The sequence below is a fragment of the Lissotriton vulgaris genome, chromosome 9 (assembly GCF_964263255.1).
Source record: "Lissotriton vulgaris chromosome 9, aLisVul1.2, whole genome shotgun sequence".
Classification (NCBI taxonomy): domain Eukaryota; kingdom Metazoa; phylum Chordata; class Amphibia; order Caudata; family Salamandridae; genus Lissotriton; species Lissotriton vulgaris.
The window spans coordinates 733444493-733466847 of NC_141697.1; positions in this window are offsets into that span (position 1 = coordinate 733444493).

Below are 22355 nucleotides of genomic sequence, written 5' to 3' on the forward strand. Positions count from 1 at the left end.
TGTTAGGTCTAACCATGAGGCCGTTGGTAAGGCATTTTGGGAGAAGGGTAGGCGGCCATGCTGGGGGGGGGGCTGAGGTAGGATCACCAGGGTGTAACGACACAACACCTGACTTGAATTGGGGGAGGGAGAAGTGGTGGGTGTGGTGGAGGGATGAAGATCCACTTTTCTGTGCAGGGGCACAGTACAAAAAAGGGAAAAATGAAGCCGGTTATTTTTCAAGGTTGTGTTAATTATTTGCATCTACTTCTAAGCAATTTTGGTCAGAGGTTGGGTAGGCTAAGTTTATGGATTTTGTTTGGCATATGGCTAACCGGTCAATGTTGAAAGTTGTTTCTTTATGTTGAAAGTTATTTCTTTTAATGTCAATGGTCTGAATAATCAGAGAAAAATGAGTGCAATTGAAATGTGGCTAAAAACTGAAAGTCCAGGGGTGATTCTTTTGCAAGAAACCCACATTCCGATTACTAAACTCTCAGAATTTTCAATGTTTAAATCTTGGGCAACCAATAGGGGATTTTCGTTGTCCTCACTCTCATAGAGGGACTGCCATATTTTTAAACAAAAATTAACTCGCCAAGACTATATTAATTCTGGTAAAGATCAACAGGGGAGGTGGTGTTGGGTTACATGCTCTTTTAGAGCAAGACTCAGACCATCGACATTTGTTAGTTTTTATGCACCGCTGGAAGATAATCCTAAAGTATATGAGGAGATTTGCCAATCATTGACTCAGGTCCCTGGTGATATAATTGTGGGGGGGTTTAATATTTTTATGAATCCTCAACTAGATTCCTCTGTACAGGGGAAAAGACAGACAAAACCTAAGTCTATTAAGGTTTTGCAAAACTATGGAGTAATTTTAGATCTAGGTGACCCCTGGCGAGCAGCGTTTCCCTCGAAAACCAAATTCACGTGCTGGTCGGGTCGGTTTTGCTCCTCATCTCGTATTGATTTCATTTGGATATCTCAGGGTCTTAACTTCTTCCAGCAAAATTTTTCTATAATGGTTTTTCTGACCATGCAATGCTGGCACTAGAAATCCATTTGGGGGGAGGTGCGACACACCCAAAGCGTTGGATTTTAAATAAACAATACTTTAACGATGAGGATTGGGTGAAGTTTATGGGGTGGAGAATAAAGAATTCTTAATTCAGAACATCAAGTCTGCTGCAATAAATGTAGTTTGGGACTCACTTAAAGCTTTTGTTTGGGGCTTGATAATAGGAAAGTATGCAACAAATTCCAAAAAAGCTACGCTAGATAAAGAAGATTTGGAAGATAAGATCCAAGCACTCCATGAGATATTTTTACATAATCCCTCTGCTCCCATAAAAATCCAGCTTGACCAGGCCAAGCGTGAGCTTTGCTCTGTGTATTATACTCAAAACAAAACTATTTTTCAACAGTTTCGTCAGAAGACATATGAGGAGAGCAATTTCACTGGTAGACTCCTGGCGTGGCAGGCCAGGGAGTAGGCAGTTGCAAATCAAATTAAGTCACCAACTTGCCCCTTGACTGCCGTATGTTCAAAGGATCCAGTTAAAATCGGGGACATAATGCTTAATCATTATAAGGCCATTTATAGCAAGCTTCAGACGGTGGATGATCATTTATTAGAAAAATGTCTTAATGATAATCCGCCACCTATGCTTTCGGAATCAGAGAAAACATCCATGGTTAACCCTTTTTCCTTGAAAGAGCTGGAGGAAGTTGTGAAAAGCCTTCCACATGGGAAGGCTTGTGGCCCGGATGGTCTTCCATCTGAATTTTTTAAAGTTTTTTTCGATTCTTTTTCAGAATTTTTTCTTCAGTTGATTAATTCTATGTTAGAAGGAGGGGCAGTCCCTGAATCCTTTAGACAGGGGAATATTGTAAGTTTTGTGAAAAAGAATAAGAACAGGAGGGATCCCAATTCCTATCGCCCAATAACGCTACTGAATACTGACTATAAAATCGTCACTAAACTTTTATCACTTAGGTTTAATAAGTACACGGCAAATTTGATCCATCCGGATTAAAACGGGTTTATCGCTGGCAGACAATTAGCTACGTATACACACTTTTTGACTCAGCATTTTATATGAGGATTTGGATCAGGGAGGATTAGCCCTTCCAAACCTAAGGGATTACTATGATGCTTATTTTGCACAATACTTATCTAAATTCAAACCGCAACCAAACCTTTTTTGTAATAATTTAATGAATTTCATTTGTAAAGACAGTTAAATTCACTCCCACTTGCTGATTGTTAGATCCCCGAAACTAGTGCGTTATAAGTGCCTTCACTGGTTATTTAAAAAACAACAGGCCTTTTTTAAAAGGTATTCTATTCTTGCAAATAATTCAGCCACATTGGTAGAAGGAATCTTGCCCTTGGCTGGGGTAAGACAGCCTTTATATCTGGCGTCAAAATGGGCAGTGGCTGGGTTTACCAAAGTTTCAGACTATTGGAGAAATGGGAATTGGGTGACAATAGCTGAAATGTCACAGTTGATCTCAAATGATTTTATTTTGGTAAATTCATAAAGCATGCTATATAAATATTTTGTAGAATTAGATGTCTCTTTTTTAATTGAGCAGAGCCAGTCGATTGATGAACTACTGGTTAGAGCATCGGATAAAAAACCAGGTGCCTGGAAGTAATATCTAGCCTCGATTAAGGGAGTGGACCTTGAGCTGAAAGCTATAAAGGAATTGTCAGATTGTGAGAATTTCTAGATGTCTCCCCATATTTGGTCAACTATTAATAAATTTAATTTTAGCACGTTGAGAGGGGCAAACTGCCGCAGGATGCTGTTATTCAGCAAATGGTTATTGTATCGTACTCCGCATTCTCTTTAAAAAATGTATGTGAACCAGTCCTCTCAATGTTTTCGTTGTACAATTCATCCATTAGCCGATTGGTTGCATACTATGTTGAGCTGTCCAAATGTTTATAAGTATTGGGTAGATCTATTCAATTGGCAGTCAATGATAAATTAATTCTATTTGGTTTTGATCCTGACCTTTCTTTTACGAACCCATTGATCAAATTCTTGTATATAGCAATGGCAGTAGCCAGATCGCTGCTATTGCAAAAATGGCGCACCAACGTGATTCTCTCGGTCTTGGAGTGGGGTCAGAAGATGGAATAAGTTAAGAAAAGTGAACGCATTTTCGCACTACGAATGGGAAGTATTAATAAATTTAACAAAATATGGGGTCTCTACTTTGATTAAAACAAGGGGGGGAGACTGCTTTTATGCTGTTTTTGTAGGCTGGGTCGCTGTGTTGAATTTTATGAATTTATGATAGTGTAAATGTTTATATTGATCCTTGCTGTGTGTATTATTAATGTATTATAAATTTGTCTAGATTGTCCCAGATGAGATTTCCTGTCTTGTTTTGAAGTAATGATGCAATATTTATATGTTTATATGCTTATGTGTTAAAAATTCCGGCTTCAATAAAAATTTGTAAAAAAAAAAGAAAACAAATTGGAATACCACAAGCTTTCTGGAGAAGCTTGTTGTGAAGTTTCAAGAGTCTTGAAGAAAATGAAACTTCTCATTATTGATGAGGTAAGCATGGTATTAAACGTAATGCTTGCCTTTGTGCATTTAAGAATGCAGCAAATTCTTAAAACGGAGTATGATGTATTATTTGGAGGAAAACACATCATAGTTTTTGGAGATCTACTACAACTTATTCTTGTAAAAGGACAACCAGTGTTTAAAACACTGGCGCATGAAGTTACCAGAAAGTCTTTGGGGAGCATTGGAAAGGTTAACATTTGGTCATATTTTGAGTATAAGGGACTTATTACAAATATGCGATAGGCAAAGATGTTGATTATGGAACTGTGACTGAACACGGCAAACAAGCTTTACAGAGATGATTACTTTCCAATTTGTTTCCAAGTGAAAATATTGTTCTTGAGAAAATATATATGAGAATTGCAGAAAACAAATCTGCAATCTGCTTAATGCCAACACTGCGTGAATGTTCTATATTCAATGAATATGCAAAGTGTGATGCTAGTGGGTCACTAGCTTCATCCCTTTAGGCACACATTGTTGTCTTTTTACTAGAAAGAGACTTCCACACTTGTTTTGCAATTTAGTTCATTGCTGTGTTTTTATTCATTTATATTTTCTTTCCTCTTATTTTTAGATCATAATTAGTTGATTTTGAACAAATATTTCACTTCAGGCAATGTCTTATAAACAAATCCAATGCATTTCGGGCATACAGTAGTGCCCTTCGTCAGGGAACAGGCACTATAAAAATGTGTATAAACAAAACATTAGAATACTTTTTCGTTTTCATCATGTAAATAAAGAGTGTAACAAAATAGTTGCATAAATCACTACAGTTGTGAAATGACATTGTTGTAACACCTTATGTAACCCAAAGACCCGAGGGGTTCATTCAAAAAACATGTGTAGGTTTAAAGCGGCGTGTCACTTACAAGCCTGTTATCGTGTTGTTGTGCTGGATCTAAGACCGAATCTGCAAAACGAAACGGGGAGAGTCAATGAGACTGTCAATACGATAAGTCTCCTGGTTTTTCTAGCGGGGGTTTTTAAAAAGGGGGTTGTTGACTAACCTTTGTGTGGAATCGAAGCGTATTCTAGTATGCTCGCTCCCTTGAGAACGCCGGCATAGAACGGGTCTAGTCGCGTTTTGGAGATTTAAACTACGATAGGATCACGTGATCATGGAGTTAGACAACAGACTGTATCGGGCGATGAAGTCGGTGGTTAAACCCATTGCCGCGTGTCTATAAAGCGGTAGCAACGTCTTTATTATAGATGCGAAGGCATCCTACTATCAATAAGTTGCAAGGGGTAAAATTATAAAATGATGAAATAAAATAAGGTGGGTTGACCGCAACGTGTGGGATAAGGATACGAACTTGTGAGTCCGGTGTCATCATACATCCGCTCATAGCGCGTGAGCTACGGGGCTGTTTGACGGTCGTGAGAATGTTAGTGTGTATGAACTGGTGATTTGAACAGGGTCAGTTTGGATGCATATCAACATAAGGTGAATGTAAACAAAAAGGTGACAATTATAGTGGGTCTGTGTGAACAGTCACAGTAATTACAATATAGTCCAAGGAGCATTCCTATAGATAGCATGACATTTCAATCCTATCATTAAGGCCAAACGGCTTCTGGGTGGAAAGTCTTTGTATCCAACAGTTTTGTCTTCTTAATAAATGTTTCGTATTGTCTCTTCCTTCTATTTTATTCACAGTTTCTAGGATGGTGAATTTGAGTTGGGAAATATTGTGTTGTTCTTCCACAAAGTGGGCTGATAGGGATGACTTCATATTTTTTAAGCGGATATTTGATTTGTGTTCGGTTAGTCTCACTTTGATACGTCGTTCCGTTTTACCCACGTATAGTTTCCCACATGGGCATTTTATTGCGTAAATCAAATTGCTTGAGTCACATGTGGCGTTGACTTTAAGTTTGATTTCATGTCCCTTCATGGGATGGTTGATCTTGTTCCCCTTGATTACACTGTTGCAATTGCCACAGTTTAAACACGGTTTGGTTCCTGAGTACTCCATCGTTGGCATGGGTTTGTTTTGGAGGATTTCCCCCAAGTTGTGTGCTCTCGTGAATGCAAATATCGGTGGGAGGTTGAAAATCTGTTTGAAATCAGGTTCTATGTTTAAAAGTGTCCAATGTTTCAGAATTATTTTTTAAAATTTCCTACTGAATGTTGAAAATTTAGAGACCACCACAGCCCGGGTTTGTCCTGTCTTGCCTTTTGTTGATAGGAGTTTTGTTCTTGTTATGTTTCTGATCCTTTCTTTAGATTCTTCAATCATGGAATGAGGGTACCCTCTATTAAGGAATTTTTTTGCTGTCTCATTGATTCTTAGATCCACTATATTTGAATCAGAAGTGATTCTTTTCACACGTGCCATCTGTGAGAACGGTAAGTTTCTTTTGAGATTGGGTTCATGGAAACTCGTGTAATGTAACATATTATTTCTGTCCGTGGTTTTTACAAACAGGTCTGTAGAGAATCCTTCCGGGGTTACGGAAACTTTGACGTCCAAAAAGTTAACTGAAGTTTAAGATATTTCCAAACTAAGCTGTATGCGTTCGTCTGTTTGGTTGAATTTTATAAGTGCCTTTTTTAACTCCTCTTTGGAGTTTGTCCAGATGATAAATATGTCATCAATGTATCTGATGATTCTTTTCAGGTTGTCTGTCCATTCTTTTTTGGCGAAAATATGCTTATTCTCATACCATTGCATGAAGATATTGGCATATACCGGCGCCGCCGAGTTGCCCATGGCCATTCCGGTTAGTTGTTGGTACCATTTGTCCTGGTATTTGAAGTAGCTCTGATAGAGCGTGAAGAGCATGAGTTCCATCAAGAATGTCTGAAAGCAGGAATCCAGTTCTGTATTGAGTAGTGCCTCCTCCATGGCTTCTATGCTCAGCATATGAGGTATACTGGTATATAGTGAGTGGACATCCGCTGTGCAGAGTATGAGTTTTTCTTGGGGTTCAGCTGTCACCTCTTGTAGTTTGAGCAAGAATTGTGTGATGTCCTTAACATATGTTTTCATAGCTTGCACTGTGGGTTGGAGATATTTGTCTAGGAGTTGTCCAATTGGTTCATGGAGGCGTCCACAGGTAGAGACAGTTGGTCTCATCGGTGGGTCCATTATGTTTTTGTGTATCTTGGGCACCATTCTCAGAGTTGGGCTTCTCGGATTTGATTTGATTAGGAACTTTTTCGTTCTGTCTGTGATGGTACCATGTTGGTAGGCCCTTTCAATGATGTTGTATAGATTCTTTGTGAATTCTGCTGTCAGATTCTTATCCAGCTGCATATATGTGTTAGTATCTGCGATGTGTTCCATCACCTTCATTTCATACATGGAGTTGTTCATAATTACTAGTGCTCCGCCTTTGTCTGCCTTTGTGCAGATGATGTTTTCATTGGCTGCTAGTTTGTGTAATGTGTCTAGGTCCTTTTGAGTTACATTCTTCTTCTTCACTTTTATGTGTTTCATCTTCATTAGGTCCTGCTTGACTAGATTTTCAAAGATGTCAAGTGTTTTATGGCTAACAGGTGCTTGAAAACTGCTTTGAGCACGTAGGCCTAATAGTTGATCTTGCTCTTTCTTTGGTTGTTCTGGAAGCACATTGTCAAAGAAGTGTCGTAAACCAAGTTTACGCATGAGCTTAAAGAAGCTGACTTCTAATTCCAAGTTGTCCGTAGTTGTTGTGGGTACGAATGATGTTCCCTTCTGTAAAAGTCGCAGTTCATAAGAGTTGAGATGGTAATCACTTATGTTGATCACAAGCTGTTCTGTGTTTAATTCTTTTTCACCTTCTTGTCTTTCTCCTTGTTGGTTCCTGTCACACTCCTTGTGATGGGTGGCTCTCTGTCCTTTTCCCTTCCTTTGTCCTCTCCGGGGTCTCCTTTTTGTGCTTGGCCCTGGTCTAAAAAAGGGTTAGTGTCAGTTGGTGCGCTTGTGGTGGGTTGTTCCGCCGGAGTGGTGTCTGGTGTTTTTCTCATAGGTTGACTTTTTCGAGATCTTTGGTTGGTGTCGCTATCTGTTGATGACATGTCTGTGTTAGAATTGTACGAGCGGTTCCTTCTTTTTTGAGCATATATTTCAGCCCATGTATAGACTTCTCCTAGTCTATAGTCAAGGGTGTCCCTCTTAAATGTTCAAATTTTGCGTTCATTTATTTCACTTGAGTGTTTGTCCATTTGTACTTGGATGTCTTCTAAAGTTGTTTTTAATTCGTCTTCTGTCAACAGAAATAGAAGAGGTGTCAACCGAGCTATCCAAAATGATGACAGAAGACGAATTAAAAACGTTAGAAGACATCCAAGTACAAATGGACAAACACTCAAGGGAAATAAATGAACGCAAAATTCGAAAATTTAAGAGGGACACCCTTGACTATAGACTAGGAGAAGCCTATACATGGGCTGAAATATATGCTCAAAAAAGAAGGAACCGCCCGTACAATTCTAACACAGACACGTCCTCAACAGATAGCGACACCAACCAAAGATCTCGAAAAAGTCAACCTATGAGAAAAACACCAGACACCACTCCGGCGGAACAACCCACCACAAGCGCACCAACTGACACTAACCCTTTTTTAGACCAGGGCCAAGCACAAAAAGGAGACCCCGGAGAGGACAAAGGAAGGGAAAAGGACAGAGAGCCACCCATTGCAAGGAGTGTGACAGAAACCAACAAGGAGAAAGACAAGAAGGCGAAAAAGAATTAAACACAGAACAGCTTGTGATCAACATAAGTGATTACCATCTCAACTCTTATGAACTGCGACTTTTACAGAAGGGAACATCATTCGTACCCACAACAACTACGGACAACTTGGAATTAGAAGTCAGCTTCTTTAAGCTCATGCATAAACTCCGTTTACGACACTTCTTTGACAATGTGCTTCCAGAACAACCAAAGAAAGAGCAAGATCAACTATTAGGCCTACGTGCTTAAAGCAGTTTTCAAGCACCTGTTAGCCATAAAACACTTGACATCTTTTAAAATCTAGTCAAGCAGGACCTAATGAAGATGAAACACATAAAAGTGAAGAAGAAGAATGTAACTCAAAAGGACCTAGACACATTACACAAACTAGCAGCCAATGAAAACATCATCTGCACAAAGGCAGACAAAGGCGGAGCACTAGTAATTATGAACAACTCCATGTATGAAATGAAGGTGATGGAACACATCGCAGATACTAACACATATATGCAGCTGGATAAGAATCCAACAGCAGAATTCACAAAGAATCTATACAACATCATTGAAAGGGCCTCCCAACAGGGTACCATCACAGACAGAATGAAAAATTTCCTAATCAAATCAAACTCGAGAAGCCCAACTCTGCGAATGGTGCCCAAGATACACAAAAACATAATGGACCCACCAATGAGACCAATCATCTCTACCTGTGGAAGCCTCCATGAACCAATTGGACAACTCCTAGACAAATATCTCCAACCCACAGTGCAAGCTATGAAAACATATGTTAAGGACACCACACAATTCTTGCTCAAACTACAAGAGGTGACAGTTGAACCCCAAGAAAAACTCATACTCTGCACAGCGGATGTCCGCTCACTATATACCAGTATACCTCATATGCTGGGCATAGAAGCCATGGAGGAGGCACTACTCAATACAGAACTGGATTCCTGCTTTCAGACATTCTTGATGGAACTCATGCTCTTCACGCTTTATCAGAGCTACTTCAAATACCAGGATAAATGGTACCAACAACTAACCGGAATAGCCATGGGCAACTCAGCGGCGCCGGTATATGCCAATATCTTCATGCAATGGTATGAGAATAAGCATATTTTCGCCAAAAAAGAATGGACAGACAACCTGAAATTAATCATCAGATACATTGATGACATATTTATCATCTGGACAAACTCCAAAGAGGAGTTACAAAAGGCACTTATAAAATTCAACCAAACAGACGAACGCATACAGCTTACTTGGGACATATCTGAAACTTCAGTTAACTTTTTGGAAGTCAAAGTTTCCATAATCCCGGAAGGATTCTCTACAGACCTGTTTGTAAAAACCACGGACAGAAATAATATGTTACATTACACGAGTTTCCATGAACCCAATCTCAAAAGAAACTTACCGTTCTCACAGATGGCACGTGTGAAAAGAATCACTTCTGAGTCAAATATAGTGGATCAAAGAATCAATGAGGGTACCCTCATTCCATGATTAAAGAATCTAAAGAAACATAACAAGAACAAAACTCCTATCAACAAAAGTCAAGACAGAACAAACCCGGGCTGTGGTGGTCTCTAAATTTTCAACATTCAGTAGGAAATTTAAAAAAATAATTCTGAAACATTGGACACTTTTAATCATAGAACCTGATTTCAAACAGATTTTCAACCTCCCACCGATATTTGCATTCACGAGAGCACGCAACATGGGGGAAATCCTCCAAAACAAAGCCATGCCAACGGTTGAGTACTCAGGAACCAAACCGTGTTTAAACTGTGGCAATTGCAACAGTGTAATCAAGGGGAACAAGATCAACCATCCCATGAAGGGACATGAAATCAAACTTAAAGTCAACGCCACATGTGACTCAAGCAATTTGATTTACGCAATAAAATGCCCATGTGGGAAACTATACGTGGGTAAAACGGAACGACGTATCAAAGTGAGACTAACCGAACACAAATCAAATATCCGCTTAAAAAATATGAAGTCATCCCTATCAGCCCACTTTGTGGAAGAACAACACAATATTTCCCAACTCAAATTCACCATCCTAGAAACTGTGAATAAAATAGAAGGAAGAGACAATACGAAACATTTATTAAGAAGAGAAAACTGTTAGATACAAAGATTTTCCACCCAGAAGCCGTTTGGCCTTAATGATAAGATTGAAATGTCATGCTATCTATAGGAATGCTCCTTGGACTATATTGTAATTACTGTGACTGTTCACACAGACCCACTATAATTGTCACCTTTTTGTTTACATTCACCTTATGTTGATATGCATCCAAACTGACCCTGTTCAAATCACCAGTTCATACACACTAACATTCTCACGACCGTCAAACAGCCCCGTAGCTCACGCGCTACGAGCGGATGTATGATGACACCGGACTCACGAGTTCGTATCCTTATCCCACACATTGCGGTCAACCCATCTTATTTTATTTCATCATTTTATAATTTTACCCCTTGCAACTTATTGATAGTAGGATGCCTTCGCATCTATAATAAAGACGTTGCTACCACTTTATAGACACGCAGCAATGGGTTTAACCACCGACTTCATCCCCCGATACAGTCTGTTGTCTAACTCCATGATCACGTGATCCTATCGTAGTTTAAATCTCCAAAACGCGGCTAGACCCGTTCTATGCCGGCGTTCTCAAGGGAGCGAGCATACTAGAATACGCTTCAATTCCACACGAAGGTTAGTCAACAACCCCCTTTTTAAAAACCCCGCTCGAAAAACCAGGAGACTTATCGTATTGACAGTCTCATTGACTCTCCCCGTTTCGTTTTGCAGATTTGGTCTTAGATCCAGCACAACAACACGATAACAGGCTTGTAAGTGACACGCCGCTTTAAACCTACACATGTTTTTTGAATGAACCCCTCGGGTCTTTGGGTTACATAAGATGTTACAACAATGTCATTTCACAACCGTAGTGATTTATGCAACTATTTTGTTACACTCTTTATTTACATGATAAAAACGAAAAAGTATTCTAATGTTCTATTTATACACATTTTTATAGTGTCTGTTCCCTGACGAAGGGCACCACTGTATGCCCGAAATGCATTGGATTTGTTTATAAGACATCGCCTGAAGTGAAATATTTGTCAAAATCAACTAATTATGATCTAAAAATAAGAGGAAAGAAAATATAAATGAATAAAAACACAACAATGAACTAAATTGGCAAAACAAGTGTGGAAGTCTCTTTCTAGTAAAAAGACAACAATGTGTGCCTAAAGGGATGAAGCTAGTGACCCACTAGCATCACTCTTTGCATATGTATTTCCGACGTCGTGGGACTCTCGACGCCACCATTGGAGCACCAAAAAAACACAGTCAAACAACCTGACAAAACAAGTGAAACATAGCTGTGCATTTGTCCTAAAAACATCCTTCATTGTTATCTCTATATTCAATGAAGAAATTTTAAAGTTGGAAAATGACGAAATTATAACATTGGAAGCTATTGATAAAATAGAGCATGAAGGAATCACTATTCTTTCGACAGAAAAGTTGAAGAGGAAATTGAATTCTTTAGAGAAATCGATAAGTAAAACTGCTGGTTTAGAAAAGAATTTATATGCATGTGTAAACTGTAGGGTAATTTTACGACGTAATTTGAATGTGTAAAAAGGTTTAGTAAATGGAGCAATGGGTAAAGTTGTTGATTTCGTTAATTAAGTAAATAGAGATGGTATTGTATTTTTTGAAAATCAAATTTGATCAAATTGAAGAAGTACAAAAATGTAGTCGTTGTTCAGCTCAGTTTTAGCTTGTAAAAGATTTGTATGTTCACAGAAAACAGTTTCCTGTTTCTTTGGCGTATGCGGTGACTATTCATAAATCTCAAGGTTTAAGTGTAGATAGTGCTTTAGTGATTATTGGAGGTACTGTGTTTAAAAAGGGTATGGCATATGTCGCTTTGTCTCGAGTGAGATCTTTATCTGGATTGTACTTGATTGATTTTGATGAGAAAAAGATTAGTGCAGATGCAAATTGTGTGAAAGAGTATAAAAGGTTAAGAAGAGAATATGCACCCAATTTAGGTCAATATCCAGTATTTGAAAAGTGTGTGGTAGGTAGAAAATATGAGAATATCTGTAGTGAAGTTGTAGAGAAAGATAAAAAAAAGATGAAGTTGTGATTGCAAGCAAAAAGAAAAAGGACACTGTTGAAGAGATTGTTGGTTATCAGTTTGAAAATAGTTCTGGTGTCAACTGCTATGCTAATGTAGTTGTTAATGTTGGTTTTTTTTCTTGAAAGTTTGCAACAGCAAATTGTTGAAAATCAGGGAAAAAATGTGTTTGTTGTTGTATTCTGTTTATGAGCAATGTAGTAGTGATAAAAGTAAAATACAAAGTGTTTCTGATATTTGAAATGTTTTGGACATATGTTCTGGTTCTACTCAATTTGCACAGAATATTCAGCAAGATTGTCAGGAATTTCTAATGTATATGCTCGTTGAATTGAATGGCGATTTATATTGCGCAAGACAATAACCCGCAGGTATCAAGGCGCCTAACAAAATGATCAGAGAATGATCAAAGAAGAAGACAGGGAACCTTACATATATGCTTGCCGAAAATGTTGTATTGGAAGATGAAAGTATAGATAATGAAAATCTTTTTGGCCTTTCTTGTAAATGGCAACATGACTGTGAAAATGGTTTGTTTACATGCAGTACTAACATAGACAGTGAAAGATTTATATATTTGACTTTACCTTACTGTGAATCAGTGTCTTTTAACAATCTAGTTAGAGGAGCAAGTCTAAACATGGAGTGTAGCCAATGTAAATCACAAATTTCATCAAGATTAGTTATACAAAGATATGAACAGTATGTAATTTTAATGCTACAACATTGTAGTTCTGATGGAAGAAAATGTGAAACTTTAATAAAAAATGTGTAGCTACTCAAGTATCAATATCAGGAAGAACTTTTGTAGCTGTAGCAATTATTTTTCATGATGGTCCTTCTACAACATCTGTACTTTACACTGTTTATTTAAAATGTCCGAAAGGTTGGATACGTTGTAATGATAGTCAATTGGTTTTTAAACAACGATTGCCTAAAGAGTTACCAAATTCTTACCTAATATTTTTTAAGCCAAAATTTTAGGAACAAAATTTGGCCTTTCAGGATTACTGCTGTTAAGGTAGGTTGGTCTGGTGTTGTAGAGTACTTTGTGAGTGAGGGTGAGGAGCTTGAAGATGATCCTCTTGTTGACATTGATGCAGTGTAGGTGTATCAGGTGGTGGGTGATGTCGCTACAGCAGGGGACATTGATGAGCAGTTGGGTGGCGGAGTTTTGGATTTGTTGTAGTTGTTGTAGGTGTTTGGCTGGAATTCCTGTGTAGAGTGTGCTGCTGATGAGGGCCTGTGTCACTGTTCTTCTTCTTTCAGTTAGGATCCACTTGTAAATGTTGAGGAGCATGCAGAAGGTGTCATAGCAGTACGAGGAGACGGTGTAGACTTGCTTACACATGGAGAGGGAGGAGTTGATGATGAATCCTAGGTTATTAACATGGTAGGTAGGTGTTGGCACTGTACACAGTGTAGTCGGCCACCAGAAGTCGTCACAGGCTGATGGGATGGGTCTGAGAATGAGTACCTCCGCCTTGTCCGAGTTCAGGTTTAGAGAGCTGATCCTTATGCAATTGGCGACGGCTTTCATTCCTTCGTGGACATTGCTTTTGGTGGTATGTGGCTCCTTGGTGAGGGAGAGGATGAGTTGGGTGTCATCGGCGTAGGAGTTCATGTTGTGGTTGTTATGGCGGGCCACTTGTGTGAGGGTGGCCATGTAGATATTGCATAGCGTTTGGCTGAGGGATGAGCCCTGGGGGACGCCGCAAATGATGTCAGTGGTTTGGGATCAGAAGGCTGGGAGGCGGACGGTGAGGATTACTATTGAACAGCTTCCAAACTAAGGATTTGACACATACTATTTGGGCATGAGGAAAAGTATCTAAAACCATTAAGGACTTTTTGTTGTATATTTTGTCAGCATATATTTGTAAGTAACCTTATTTACAGTGTATGAAAATTAATCATAATGTTTTGTTATTTTTAAGGGTGGGCGTAGTGTGCGTAGTGGGGCTACGCGAAGCTTTGTGAAGTGGGAAGAAAGCTATGCCCACCCACACACTTCGCGTAGCCCTACTGCGCGCCACCCGCCTCCCTCCCGCCCTCTCCTACATGACTAATTTAATTTAAAACAGTGTAAAAGTAAATCAAAGCACTTACCTGCTGATATGTGGCGTCCCGAAGCGCCCTCTTCTGCTTTCGACCGACTTCTTCAAGCAAAATGTGCATGCGCGGCGCCCGCATATGCACATTTCTTGCGAGAAATGCGCATGCGCGGGCGCCCGCGCTTGCGCATTTTGCTGAAAGAAGTCATCACAAGGCAGAAGAGGGAGCCCCGGGATGCCGCATATCAGGTAAGTGCTTTTAATTTACTTTTACACTATTTTAAAGTAAAATAGGCATTTAGAAGAGGGCGGGAGGGAGGCGGGTGGCGGGCAACTTCACTACGTCTACGGAGTGTGCGTAGTTTTGCCTACTACGCCTACTTTGCGAATCACGAAGTAGGCAACACTACGTACACTCTGTGGACGGAGCGAAGCACTGCGCCGAGGGTTAGTTATTTTATGATTGTTTGAGATGTCTCATATTTACGTAAGAAATTGCTTTCAGAAAAAAAAATTTAACATATGTTTTATTTTATTTTTTAGATTGTTATTGAGAATGTTGAATGGGTATTTTTAAGATATTCTTATTAATTGTCTTTTTTTTGCCCGCTGTCATGTGATGAGTACTATTGAACTCACTGTTTCTAGTGAAATTCAATATATTCTGAGAACAGCAAAAAAGGCAAATGAAATGCTTTACAAGTTATTTTGTGTTGTAAAATATATATTGTAACTGTATTTTTTCTTGTCTTCCACAGATGCTAAATTTATGATATATACTTTTTATTATTATTTATTATTTTTAAGGTAAGTGTAAGTAATTATAAAAGATGGTCAACAGGATGTGCTTCTACAAAGCTGAAGGAACAAGAGATGGATGGAGTACCTATCTGTGCAAAGATGGTTTGTATTTTTTAAACATATTTGAGAAAGTTAACATATATCTGAGTGTACCTTAGGACCTACTATCTTTGAACATATATTTAAAAAATGCCAGAGACTTTTATTATAGAGATTTTTAAAATGGAACATGGATTCAGAACAGCTTTCTGCAACGTACCAGTATGGTATTGAATACAAAGGCATGCTTGACTAGTAGAGACCAGAGAGTTTTAGGATTAAAAGAGATCAAATTATTCTACATAAAATATGTCACAGAGAGTGTTTTCAAATACTCTTTTATGTTTAGAAGGACAGGATAAGTTACTGTGTGTAGTTTTTCTTCTTTATGTAAATATGTCCTCATCATACACAATACTTTGTGTTGAAGTGGTGTTCTATATCTGTTACTGTGAGTATTTTCGACTTATATAAGGAATCACTACTTTCTTATTATGTTAAAAGGTGAGTACTGGTTAGGTCTTTAACCCCTTCGCTGCGGTCGAGATTTTACCGCTGTGCGGTAAACAAAAGAACAGGGAGGGGCCGTGACGAACCCCAGCCATCATCAGCACACGCCCACCGCGGGGCGTGATGGCTGGGGTTCGTCACCAGCATGAGAGGGGTTAAGAATTGATATGTGTGCAAACACATGAAGTATTCAAAAACTAGTGTGATAATGGTACCTAAATATACACAGATACACAGTGTTATTCTGGACAACCAGCAGTATTCCTTGCATTTTACTAAAACACATTTACTAGTTTGGAACGGATAAGGTGAATAGACATATTCTACATCTTTTAGTACTGCATTTTACTATAACAGCCTGAGTCTTTTCCTATAGTCATAAGGAGTGACTGGTTTCAAGATTTAAGAAAACTTAAGAACAGGATATCCTTATAAGTAATTATATTTATATAACCTTATAAAGTATTACAACTCTAATGTAGGAAAGTTATTAGACAATGGTATTTTTATAATATTTTTTACGGCCAAAATAGTTACTTAAGCTAGTCTTGTATTATGTATTAAGAAAACTGATAAAATGAAGGGTTTATGTTTTTGTACAAGGACCTACAACATAACAGATTAATTATGGAAGGAGAACAGAACAATACCGAGGACACTTTGGAAATTACCAACAGTCTCATTGAAGAACTAAACGTACCTCTCACAAGTAGTGAAGAACAAGAAATTAGTGCTGCAGATATGAGCTGTGATTTCAAAACCCAAAGCTTTGATACTGATTTTCTGGAAGCATTAGATTATATCGAATTTTTCGAACATATAAATTCCGTAATTGCTAACCAGGAAATTGATGTAAATGAAATACCTGATGAACTTCTTTTAGAAGCTCTGTTAAATTATGAGATGTTAGTAGAATACATTTATTGTTTAATAATAATAAAGGTTTGAGCACTATCTACTAATGTATTCACTGTACTAAAAGTGATGCACTTATAGATTCACGTATACATTGTTTACATTATTCTATTGATTCAAAATATGCAAAGGTGGTCTGAGGGCATGGCTTGCTTGAAATCCCTATGGACTATGCATGAAGTCTGGTATCTACCTGCATACTTATCTTTTATACCTTCAATTCTGTAGTGTGTATCCTTACAATTCCATTAAACACTCTGTCACTGCTGTTTCAGTATTGTAGTGAGGCATTCAGCACTATGTACTTATCTATGCACTGTGCTGAAAGTGAAGCAGTTATACATTCAGCTAGATACTCTCCTTGCAGAACTGTAATCATTCAGTAAGTACCCAAGTACTTATGCAGTAAAGTAAGTCTTAGGGCATGGACTTCTTCAAATCCCTATACAGTATGCATGCACTCTTCTATGCACCTGTAAACTTGTTTTCTAAACTTTCAATTGCCCAGTCTGTATTCTTACACTTCCTCCAAACACTCTGCCACTGCTGTTTCAGTATTGTAGCAAGGCATTCGGCAGTATGTGCTTATCTGTGCACTGCACTGTGCTAAAACTAAAGCTGTTATAAATTCAGTATGGCACTCTCGTTGTAGAATTGTAATCATCCAGTCAGTACCCAAGTACTCATGGAGCAAAGTAGGCCTTAGGTCATGGACTGCTTGAAACCCCTATAGACTATGCATGCAGTCTTCTATGAACCTGCAAACTTGTCTTTTATACCTTCAATTCCCTAGTTTGTATCCTTACACTTCCAGCAAACACTCTGTCACTGTTGTTTTAGTATTGTAGTTAGCCAATCAGCAGTATGTGCTTATCTATGCATTGTTAAAACTGAAGCTCTTATAAAGTCAGTTAGGCACTCTCCTTGCAGAACTGTAATCATCCATTCAGTACTCCAGTAGTAATGGAGCAAAGTAAGCCTTAGGCCATGAACTGCTTCAAACCTCCTAGAGACTATGCATGCAGTCTTCAATGCACCTGCAAGCTTGTCTTTTATACCTTCAATTGCCCAATATGTATCCTTACACTTCAAGCAAACACTCAGTCACTGCTCATTCAGTATAGTACTGAGCCATTCAGCAGTATGTCCTTATCTATGCACTGTGCTAAAACTGAAGCTGTTATAAATTCAGTTAGGCACTCTCCTTGCAGAAGTGTATCATCTAGTCAGTACCAAACCCTCGTCACTGCTGTTTTAGTATTGTAGTGAGCCATTCAGCATTATGTGTTTATCTATGCAATGTGACTGATTCATCAGTGTGTAGTAATCTATTCAGTACATTAAAACACTAATGGGCACATATACAATAACTGGCACATCCCCAGGGATATGCCAGTTATTGTGCACCGTGACATCACCACCATGGATGCACTGTATTTACAATACGGTGCACCATGGGACAAAAATGGCACAGATATGTGATGCATCTGTGCCGTAAAGGCGGCGCATTGCTTGAGTTGTGTTGCAAGTGCAACGCATCTCCAGCAATGCTCTGGGGGCCCTATGCTCAGAATGCTGTGTCAATTCCTACGCCTGCTTCAAGCAAGTGCAGGGTTTTGACGCAGCATGAGCCCAAAAGTGACAAAGTGAAATCTTGTAGATTTCACTCAGCCACTTTTAGGACGTGTTCCTGCACCGGAACGCCCCCCCCCCCCTGCGTAGGAATGCCTCCTTCTGGTACAGGAATTCATAATGTGACACACCTCCCAGATGAGTCACATTGTAAATACCACACACCATGGCGCATCTTTTGCACCACTGCTGCGTCACAAAAGTGATGCAACGGTGGTGTAAAAGAGGCACAAGGGGGTTGTAAATCTACCTCTAACACTTACAAATTCACTGAGGCAGTTTCACCAGCAGTGCAAATGGAAGCATAGACTTGTAACATATTTATGCACATATGTTACATTGAAGTGCTTCTGAAGTACTACAGTATACTATAAGTAAACACCTTATAGATTTATGCTGTAGCACTTCCTTATAGTTCTGCACTTTCACTTTCACCATACACTACTAATGCTTACATTCATTCATTTATGCACTACACATTCATTCAAACAAAGTTTTACACACTATTATAGAAATATAGCTCTTTTTTTGACCAGTGAAGGTTTTTTTTGTCTTTTTGGTTTTGTATTTTTTTTTTATTTTTTGAACAGTTTTTTAACAAAAAAAAAGAAACTGCAACCAAAAAAGTGTCCAACAGGAACAAATCATCAAAAAAATGTTTACGACGTGAGCAACGGTGCATGCCGTTTCCTCTGGATAATCAAGTCAATTGACTGTTCCCCATAACAGAGAACCTCATTGCAAAATTTGCAATGTATGATTAGATCCGCAAAATCTGGATGGATATCCGGGTGTGGACTGCTTGCTTGTGGTGGTGCAGTAGAAGTACTGGGAGTAGCAGGTGTAGGGTTGTCCCACAGCCTTTAAGAGCAAGCTCTCGCGTAATTACGAGGGTGCAGATTTTTAACATGGCGCACCATACTTGCTGTTCCAAATGAATATTTTTTGCTGGGGTTGCCTCTGGAGAGAGTAGTTTCGCAGATTTTACATGTGACATTTTGGGCATTCACCTTTTTTTGTCCTTCAGGAAAGGTGAAACATTTCCAAATGACAGCTTCTTTCCTTTTTTCCTGAGGCTGCTCTGCAACAAATTCCTCCTCTGATGAGTGCTCAGAAGAGGATTCCACACGTGCTGCCATATTGAAGTTGATTTCTAAATTGACTAGAGCTCCACAGAAGAGATGCTTCTCCTGAGAAAGTCAAAGAAGAATGATTAAAATGTGTGGGGTCTTACAACAGTTGGAATAGGAAGTGTTATGAACCAATCAAATCTGTTCTTTTAAAGTCACATGGCTATGCGTACGCGTAGGGTGCGCTTTCGGTAAGCATACGGACGATGTACCGCCGCAATTTGTGCAATTGCTTTAAAAAGTAAAATACGCTTATTAAAAGTAAAAAAAAATATTTTCATGATTATCACACATAATCTCTTCCCTTAATATTTACATTAAATACATAAATATATCTTTCTAAACAATTAGAAACTTTCACGTAGTACGTATACGGGGCGCAGTACAAACGTACATGACGTCACGCGGAAGCGTCGATGCGACGCGTAACATCTAAATGTATTCGTAACGTGTGTGCAGGTACGCGCAGAGAACGGTTACCAGTACAAAGGATGGTGCGATCACCGTCCACGTACTGTACGATTGCCCCAAAAAATATTGAGAATTTAATTTTAATATATTGAAAAAAATAAAAGTAATAAAAAAATTATTTTTGAATTTTGTTTTTTTATATTTTACACTCAAATATATAATGTACCTTAAAAAATAAAATAACTAAAATATTTATTATAAACATTTAGGAAATTAGTACAAAAAGAAAGAAATATAATAATTAATACATTTAAAAATGATCAATTACAAAGCCTTTGACATTTACTGAAAAAAACATAGGTTTCAGTCACGTTATAGTTAGGAATTAGCATTTAAAAAACTTTAGAAATTCACTGAAAAAACCATAGGTTTCACACACGTTATAGTTAGGAATTAACATTTAAAAAACCTCAGAAATTCACTGAAAAAACCATAGGTTTCACACATGTTAAAGTTAGCTGGACATTTCACTCATACAAAACCATTGAAATTTCCCTGTTATAGCTAGTTCAGCTAACTATAATTTGCGTGCCCGCAATCCACTGCTGATGATGTCACATATTACATCCCTCATGACATGGTCAGTGACATCACTCATGACATCACTGATGTCATCAGTGATGTCACTGACCATGTCATGAGTGATGTAATATGTGACGTCATCAGCAGTTCATTGCGGGCGCACGAGTTATAGTTAGCTCAACTAACTATAACAGGTGAATTTCTCTGGTTTTATATGAGTCAAATGTCCAACTAACGATAACGTCCCTGAAACATATGTTTTTTTCAGTGAATATATATGTATATATATTTTAAATTATATTTACTGAAGTGTGTGAGTGGGTGTGTGAGTGTCTGAGTGGGGCTGGTAGTAGCTACATAAGTGACTCATGGGGTTTGTGAGTATCTGAGTGGGTCTGTGAGTGGGTGCATGAGTGCCTGAATTAATGTCTGAGCGGGTACATGTGTCACAGTGGGTCTGTGAGTGGGTGTGAGAGTGTCTGAGAAGGTTTACGAGTGCCTTCATAAGTGTGTGAGTCAGTCTGTGAGTGAGTGAGTGTATGAGTGGGTCTGTGAATGGATGCATGAGTTGCTGAGTGGGGATGTGAGCGGGTGTGTACATCTCTGATTCTGTGAGTTGGTACATGGGTCTGTGAGTAGGCATGAGAGAATACGAGTGGGTCTGTAAGTGGGTGCATGAGTATCTGAGTGGTTATGTGAGTGGGTGTATGTGTCTGAGTGGGTCTGTGAGTGGGTGCATACATGTCTAAATGGGTCTGTGAGAAGCTGTGAGAGTGTCTGAGTGCATCTGTGAATAGGTACATGAGTGTCGGAGTGGGTCTATGAGTGCATCTGAGAGTGTCTAGGTAGGTCTGTGAGTGGGTGTGAGTTGCTCTGTGGGTGGGCATGTGATTGTCTGTCTGGGTCTGTGAGTAGGCATGTCAGTATCTGAGTGGGTCTGTCAGTGGTTATGTGAGTGCCAGAGTTTGTGAGTAGGTGTCTAAGTGTCTGTGTGTCAGTGTCAGTGACTGCACCACAATGGATCAACAATACATTCACCCCCACAAAGCATTTTTGATCATCAATACACTTGCTTTTCCTTTGTCAGGCCCAGAAGGTCCTAATCCTTTGTCTTTACAGAAGTGGAGCTTCAGCTGGGGCACTTGCTATGTTTATATATGTAAGTGCTTCCTGTTCAGGTTGCATTTCTGTAAAAATTAAGCAGGTCCTCATGCTAGCTCCCCCAGTGACAGTTCTCTTGTCCAGCTTGCCTAGAGTCCTCTACCCTTTGGTCCCTGCCTACCTGTTGCCTTCTATTTGTGCCTCTTCTGCTTGTTTCTTGCCCTGTTTTGCCTTTTCTGGGTGTTTGTATGCTCTCCAATTTACCTTTTGTGCTTGTTTTTCTGCCCTCCATTTTGCCTTCACTTCTTGTTCTTCTGCCCTCTTCAACTCTGTTTTGCCTCTTCTGCTTGTTTTTATGCCCATTGTTTTGCCTTCTTCTGTTTATTTTTCTGCTCACTCTTTGCCTTTCATGCACGTTTTCCTGTCCTCTGTTTCTCCTTTTTCTGCTTGTTTTTCTGCCCTGTTTTGCCATCTTCTGCTCTGTTTCGCCTTTTCTGCTCGATTATCTACCATCAGCTTGACCTTCTTCTGTTTATTTTTCTGCTCTCTCTTTGCCTTTCATGCTGGTTTTAATGTCCTCTGTTTCTCCTTTTTTCTGCCCACTGTTTTGCCTTTTCTGCTTGCTTTTCTGCCCTTTGTTTTACCTTTTCGGGTCCCCAGGGCTCTAATAGCCGCTCCTTCACCCACACAGGTACTCATACACCTACGTACACACCCATATAGCCAGTGACACACCCACTCACACACATACGGGCAC